Source organism: Petaurus breviceps, unplaced genomic scaffold (assembly GCF_028583685.1).
Source record: "Petaurus breviceps papuanus isolate PSGF00001 unplaced genomic scaffold, PetGlider_PUasm1.0 218, whole genome shotgun sequence".
Classification (NCBI taxonomy): domain Eukaryota; kingdom Metazoa; phylum Chordata; class Mammalia; order Diprotodontia; family Petauridae; genus Petaurus; species Petaurus breviceps.
In genome coordinates this window covers 996,561-1,004,991 of record NW_027185872.1, presented here as the reverse complement: position 1 = coordinate 1,004,991, position 8,431 = coordinate 996,561, and positions in this window count along the sequence as shown.

The window sequence follows — 8,431 nt, the reverse complement described above, 5'->3', positions numbered from 1 at the left end:
TCCTCTCTTTCACCACTAAACATCCAGACGAAGTTTCTCTCTGTAGCAGCAACCACACTGGCATCCCCAGGAGGGCTGCTAGCACAGATTCTTAGATCTGCTTTACCCGGAAAGGTAGCTGTTTAAGGGGTCAACAATCTTTTTTTTTTATTATATTAACTAATTCAGGGGAAAAGTCAGCACCCTAAACTTCAGAGAAAATATAAGCAGAGAAATAAAGACCAACAGACAGGGCTCTGACTGCCTGAATCAACTATACACTTTGCATACATCCCTGGATGGAGAAGAGCCTTCACATCTGAGCAGTCGGGAGCTCTGAATATACAGCCACTCAGAATCTCAACCAGGGAATCACAAGGTCCTTCTCATAAGCAGCCCCCAAAGCAAAATGCCAACTCAGAGTCTACATACACTTCTCAGAGCCAGAAGGCATCACAAACCTCCTGATCCGGTGCCTAATTAGAAATTAGCGAAAGGTGTGAAAGCTTTCCTGCAAGCAAGCCTCCCCTAGGGCAGCTTCCCTCCTTGGGCTGCACTTGAGGTCTATTAATGGGTGGGAAAGACCTTAAATCCCATTAGCTTTACACTCCCACCTGCTGTCTACACCACCTCACGGTTCATTTTCTCTTTAGCCCTTCCAGTCTGGCCTTAGACTGCACCTCAGAACTGAAACTCCTTAATTGGATTGCCTTTGCTCATTCTCGGAGGACTGATGCCCCTCACTAGCTCTTTTGGCAGCTCATGATACATTCCCCATTCTCTAAACATGGAGGACGCCTCATTTTTCTCTCTACCTTCTTAGTCCTGGGAATCTCTTCTATTCCCGGGGGTCCAATGATTACCACTAAGTGGAGGGCTTCCAAACCTTTTTGGCTAGTCCTCATCTCTCCCTTGAGCTCCAGCCCCACAATGCAACTACCCACCGGGCATCTCTGCCTGGATTTCATCCCAGCACCTCAGACTCTAAATTGTTATCCAGTTAATAAATATTTATTAAATGCCTGCTACATGCCAGATACCATGCTAAAAGCTAGGGATATGAAGAGGCACCAAAAACAGTCCCTATTCTCAAAGAGCTCCTAGTCTAATGGAGGAGACAACATGCAAACGACTCTGTCCAAACAAGACATAGGCATGATAAATTTAGAGATGACCAGAAGAGGTGAGGCAAGGCAATTAAAGGTATTGGGAAAGGTTTCTTCTAGAAGACTGGATCTTATCTAGGGCTTGAAGGAATCCAGGAGATAGAGATGAAGAAGAGGGAGAACATTCTGCCTCTTGAGTCATTATCTCCCCTCAGAGCCTCTCCAGGATGAAAGCCACCCAGGATGGAAGTCAGAGATGAGTCATGACCTGCATTACTGGGAAGGTTGTACAAATCACTGAATTATGGACACATTTAAGCATAAATGAGAAGGGAAAATACTGTATCTTCGAGTTTCCACTGTGCAGAGGTCATGAAGAAGAGTCCCATCTTAAGGAATTCTGAGGTATTGTCTCCAGGGAGTCAAGGTAGAGGATGTGTTCTGGATCTTATGACTAGAAGAATCTAATCCTAGGCCTGTAGGCAAAACCTTCAGGAACCTCCTCAGAGCCCTTTGTTGAGAATTTTTTAAAGTCCTTCCTTCCAGCCCCAGTTTAAGTGGGGCTGAACCAACTAGGAGGTGCTTTCCCCACTAGACAATGAGGTTGCTAGTGTAAGAATTGGCCCCATTTTTACAGATGACAAAGGCTGGATATTGTCCAAGATCACCCAGTGAGCAGGTGATAAGACAGATGGTTATTCCTAAGCCTCCCGACTTTATGTCTACTGAGGTAAGTCCACTTCTGAGCATCACAGTCAAAAAGAGCTAATGTGACTTAGGGGCTGCTTTAGGACATGGCGGTGGTGGCTGCGCTTTACATGGCTTTCACCAGACTTCATCTAAAATGTCGTGATTGGTTCTAGGAACCCCCAATTAAGAAGGATAGAGATCAACTGAAGAGTCTCCAGAGGATGGCAAAGGGCCTTGAATCCTTGTCAGGTGAGGACTGGCTGAAGAATCCATCAACCAACGAGCATTTTAAAATGTTATTTATTTATTATTTATTTTTAGTTTTCAGAATGCACTTCTATCAAATTTTGAGTTCTAAATTTTCTCCAGCTCCTTCCCCTCCCCACTCCCCAAGACAGCATGCAATTAGTATAGGCTATGCATATACATGCATATTTAAGAGATTTGCACATTAGTCAGATTGTAAAGAAGAATTAAAACCAAAGGGAAAAAATATGAGAAAGAAAAAACGAGAGAGAAAATGAGAGACAGAGAGAGACAGAGACAGAGAGAGACAGAGAGAGAGAGAGAGAGAAAGAGAGAGAGACAGAGAGAGGGAGGGAGAGAAAAAAAGATAGAGAGAGAATGAGAGAGAGGAAGAGAGAGAGAGAGAGAGAGAGAGAGAGAGAGAGAGAGAGAGAGAGAGAGAGAGAGAGAGAGAGAGGAGAGAGAGAAGAGTGGGCTTCCATCTGCATGCAGACTCCATAGCTCTTTCTCTGGATGTGGGTAGCATTTTCCATCATGAGCCTTTTGGAATTGTCTTAGATCCTTGCATTGTGAAGGAGAGCTGAGTCTATCAAAGCTGATAATTGCACAATGTTACCGTCACTGTGAACAGTGCTCTCCTGGTTCTGCTCACGTCGCTCAGCATCAGTTCGCGTAAGTCTTTCCAGACTTTTCTGAAATCTGCCTGCTCATCATTTCTTTTGGAACAATAGTGCTCCATTACATTCATTGACCACAACTCAACAAGCATTTAGTAAGCTACATGGTGCCAAGCACTGTGCTGGGCACTAAGAGTAGGAAGACAAAGAATGAAACAATCGCCCCCCCCCCATGATAAAAAGAGAAGAACCCGGCCACGTTACCGGCGACTCAGGTCTTTGACGGCCTGTTATATAGAAAAGAGATTAGATTTGTCTTGCTTGAGGCTAACAGGAAGAACCAGGATCCATGGACAGAGGTTTCCCAGGAAGGCAAGTTTAAATTGTCTATAAGGAAAGATTCTTAACAATGAAAGTTGCCCCAAAATGGATTGGACAACCCTGGAGGCAGTGCACATCTTCAAGCGCAGGCTGCTTGTTATTTGTATGTTTGGCCACTTGTTTGGTATTGTGAGTGTGTGTGTGTGAATGTGTGTGTGAGTGTGTGTGTGTGTGAATGTGTGTGTGTGAGTGTGTGTGTGTGTGTTAAAGATTCTTTTTTCAAGTATGAATGCAACTGAGTCCTGGGTGAGATTCCTACCATGTTTCCCCGATAATAAGACCTATCCCGAAAATAAGCCCTCCCCTTACTGTGTAAGATTCCTCTAAAATAAGCCCTCCCCCGAAAATAAGCCCTATTGAGATTGCTACTGTAGTGAAGGTGATCCCCTGCGCTACACGCTACATTACAGTACCCTCTGTATGCACCGCCCCCCCCCCGGGTGAAACGCACGCCGCGCTCTGAGCTGCATCCAATCAGAGCTGCAGCAGTGAGCGCGTCATCCTGTTCTTCCCCAGTGATTTGCTTGCTGGCGCCATTGAGAGCAGTGCCACGGAGGAGAGCTGAGGCAGGACAACATAAAAACTTTTGGATCTTCAAATGGTCAGAAAATGGAGAGCAGATTATAATAACCTCAATCAACAGGTGGATGAGGGAAAAAGGAAAAAGCGCAGGTCTGGATCAGGTCGGCAGCCCTTATATCCTGACTTGGAGATCCTCATTGGTGAATGGATTGCTGACAGGAGAGCAAAGGCCTTGGTTGTGCTCAGGGCTGATATTCAAGCATTTGCCCTTTCAATGGCACCAGAGTTTGAAATGGTCTCAGAAGGATTCAAAGCATCACAACACTGATTGGACAGTTTCCTTCAATGGTATGAACTGCCCCTAAGAAGATCAACAACACTGTTTAAGCTGGAAGATGCTGAAGTTATTAAATGTGCACTTGCATTCAAGTCCTTTATTGATAGGATCGACATTTCCAAGTACCAAACCTGCAATATGATTGCTATGGATGAAACTGCAGTGTTTATGGGACAAGGATCTCAAACAACAATTCATCACAGGGGTGCAACGTCAACCTACCTTCCCACCACTGCCTATGAAAGTGCACGGGTCACCTGTGTTTTGGCAACTCGTTTGGATGGAAAGAAAGCCACACCTCTAATCATCAGTAAGGGCAGGAAAGATAAGATTGAACATGTATCTGGCATTTACATTCTTGAAACCGAAAAAGCCTGGTGTACACAAGCCGTTATAAGAAAGTGGGTTGATTTAATGCTGCCACTTGTTATGCGAGGTAACCAAAGAGGTCTGATAGTCTGAAATTCAGCCAGCACTCACCGCGCTAAAGAAATGAAGAACTTCCTTGCAGAGAGAAGAATAGATCAAGTAATGATTCCTGCAGGAATGACTGCCTATCTCCAGACCCTTGATATTGCAATAAACAAGCCATTCAAGGACCATTTGCGCATGGAAGTCAATGACTACATTGAAAATAGAATGGAAAGAAATCAGTGTGGAAACTTTGTGAAGCCCTGTCTGCAAGAAGTCGTGACTTGGGTGAAGAAGTCATGGGATAAAATTACTGACAGCTGTGTCGCCAAGGCACTACGAGCAGGTTACCTGGACAAGACATATTCATTTAAAGAGAGCTACATTGCTGGACATGACAGATTGGGTCCACTTCTTCTGAAGGAAATGGAGGCGCAAGACATCCAGGACGGAATTCAGGGTATGGTCACTTATGACGATGTTGTTGAAGAAGATGACATGATCATTGTTGAATAAAGGTACATTTTTTTGTTCACATTTACCTGTTTATTAAAATTGCTGTCAATGTTCATTAAAATAAGCCCTCCCCTGAAAATAAGCCCTCTGGTGTTTTTCTGTCCAAAAAATTAATAAGACAGTGTCTTATTATCGGGGAAACACCGTATCACCCCTGAGATACTGAAAGGAAAAAGAGAGATTCATAGCAGATTGTCTCTTTTTCATTGTCTAAAAATGATTTTTATTTAAATTTAATAAACCAAGACAGGGAGTCACAACGGATATCCTTTTAAAAGATCTCCCTTAAGCCCTGTTCCTCAGACTGTAAGTCTTCCTTGGGGGAGAGGACATCCTTCTTTCATTTCCAGAGTAGCCACCCTGGCCTGTTAGCAGTGTTGTTTCCATTTGCAGTGGGTTTTTCTCTCTTCCCTTTTTGTTTTCTTTCTCTGTCCCTTCAATAAGTCTCTTCATTGCCAAGTTTTATGGAGAAAATACAAAGAAAAAAGATGAGAAGAAAGATCACATTGCAGTCCTGCAAACCAGATGTTATACCCTTCAAGCCAAGTGGGCCAGAGCGTCTCCAAGCACAATTACCATATTGTGCTATGTTAGAAAGGAAACTGAGGTACTCTCGTGAGCCCAATGGGGAAGGATGGGGCTCTGGCACACGATCTTTGGCTCCATTTAGCTCTCCCCCCTCCTAATATCAAATCACACTCATTGGGGGCAAAGCCAAATGATATTGATACACTTCTTTGTAATTCCGAGTTCAAAGGACCAGACAACACAGTGGTTCTAGAATGTGTCCTGCACCAGGTCAGTTAAGGCATTATATCCCTCCCAAATTCATGTAAAGTGACACAAGAACTGGCCTCCCTCAAATTGCATGATATTCCAACAGTTTGAGAGAGTCACCATGGTCTTGACACCAGAAACAGAAAAAATGTGGCCTCCCTGCCATGGGCCCTTAATTGGGTCTACTTCCTGGGCTGTTTCCTAAGCAGGGCTTTATCCTTCATTTGCACACGGCTCACAAACAAGGATAGAGTTACACCAGACTGGATGATGGTGAACCATGTGTTGCTGGTTATGGGATGTCTTATAGGAATGCTTTTGCTAGGAAACGGCCTTGTTCAGCTGTCAGAAGGAAACCCTCCCCACTGGCAAGGAAAGACCTTGGCAATGGAGAGGAGGCCCCAGACCCAGAGCACACCCAGAGCTTTGAAGACATTTGGAGTCAAAGTAATTTTGTTTTTCCCACCCAGAACAACACCTAGTTCGTTCTGTTGTAGTTAGCTGATCTAGGTTGCAAGCTTTCCTTCTGTGAGTACATAGTGAAGTAACTTAGAGATTTCTCACTATGTCATTAAATGTCTTGGGGGGGGGATGGAAAAGCCCAAGCCCTGGGTCTTCCAGAACCAGGGGAGATTGTTAAACAAAGATCTTGCCCACATCTCCATGGAGATGGGGAACTCCTTCATGACACTCCTGATCTGGGAGTGATCATCAGTATTAGCAAAGGCTTTTCTAGGATGGTGACCCTGGGTTCCTTGAACTTGGCTGATGTCATGACAGATTGTTCTGATAGAGGAAGTGGAGGAAGGGGCAGAGACCTGGAGTCAGGAGCCTAGCCTTTACCTTGGAAGGCTCGTAATTATCACCCTGCAGCTGCCCCATCTCACCCTGGGCAGAGACATGCATTTCTGTATCCTGGAATAATACCTGGTACACAGTTGGTGCCTAATAAGTGTTATTAATGGATTGATTGAATAACAGCTTACAGCAAAGGGACTTTAATATTTGGAAAGCATTTTCCAAGCAGGAAATATTTCACATTTGAGCCTCAGATCCCTGTAAGAAGATCACAAGATCACAGCTCCGTGACTCCATCCCTCTCGGTTTGTAGATAAGCAAATCTGAGACAAGAGAGGGAAAGTGATTAGCCGAAAATCATGCATGGTAGGTCCTTTAACTCCAAGTCCTGCAATATACTCATTTTATAGATAAATAAACAAAAGTCCCATGAGGTTAAGAGATTCCCCCTGGCTACCCAGCTAGGCAGTATAAGAAGCAGGACTGGAACTCAAGTTCCTCTTCAGTAGAGGTCTAGAAGTGGACTTTGGATTACCCCTTTTAGAGGATGGTATAGAGAGGCGTTCTGTTCAGGTGTGGGTTGTACTAGCTGCCCCTGAGATCACTACCAGCTTTGTGGTTGTATGATTTTTATCTCCCAATCCAACGCTCTATCCACTTTTCAATGTACAGTTGGGGAAACTGAGACCAAGCTAGAGGAAGTGACTTGATCCTTAGTAACTGTGTTATCTTAAGCAAATCACTTCATTTCATTTAGTACAAAATAATGAGGGTAGGTGGGGAACCATGGTGTTGATTTTCTAAAGAACAGAGTATCCTGAAAAATCAAGGCACCAAACATTGTGATCATGAGTGAGACTATAAGAGTCAATATCAGCTCTTCAGCATCTACAAACTCAGTAGAAGGAAAAAATAGTTTCTCAAAATGTTCTCATTTTGAAAACCTGAACATTCTTACATTCAATCACTTTCGCGTAGTATTTTGGACAAATCTCATGAAAATGTTAGGTGGTTAACTCATGTTTAAATTCCAGGTAAGATGTTAGTAGATTGAATAAAACGCTTTGATGTCTCTGCTTCTCAGCACCTGTTACCTCGAGCCTCCCCCGACCTCAGCTTCCTCATCTCTAACGGAAGAGAGCCCCCTTAGCCTACTTCAGGCTCTCTTCCGCCTCTAAATTGAGTGTGTGCTTGAGTTTATGCTTTTCCTAAGCTTTAATACAATGAGAAGCAGCATGGCCCAGTGTATGGACAGTGGGGCTCTGACATGACAATCAGCTGCCTTCCCAGGTTCAGAGAGAAGTGGGAGTGATTGTGAGTATGAGAAAAGGCTTCTCTGGGACAGTGACATCAGGGGCCGTCTAGACCAGACCATTCTAGAACCACATTCCTTCCATGACATCCTCCACTCATGGTCATCTAGCCTTGGCTGAAGACCAGGAATGAGGTATATCCAACTCCCACCCCCACCCCAGGCCATCCATGCCACTGAGTGAAAGCCCTCAATATTAGCCAGTTTTTCTTGACTTGGACCCTCTTTGTAACCCCACCCACTATTCCTTGTCCTGATCTCTGGGACCAGAACAAGTCTCATCCCTTCTTGTCCATATGATGATTCTTCAGACACTTGAAGACAGGCAGCATATCCCTCCCTACGATTCTTCAGGTTTATACTACACCCCCCCCCAGTTTCTTTAATCAATACATTATTGGCATAAACTCTCTGCCTGACATCACCCTTGCTTCTCTCATCTGGACAGTCTCCAGGTCCTTCTATCATGGTCCTTCCTAAAATGTGGTACCCAGTGCTAAATACAAGAATCCATATGAGACAGAAGAGACTGTCAAAGATAAAATTAGGAATTTTGACTACACAAAAAACCTTCTGCAACAACACAAATAGAACTTTAATGAGAAAGTGTAAATATTTACAACAAATCTCACCAACAAAAGTCTGAGATCCAAGAAATACAGAGATTTGGCATAGATATATAATACTGAAAACTACTCCCCAATAGACAAGGGATCAAAGAAGATGAGAAATATTTTTT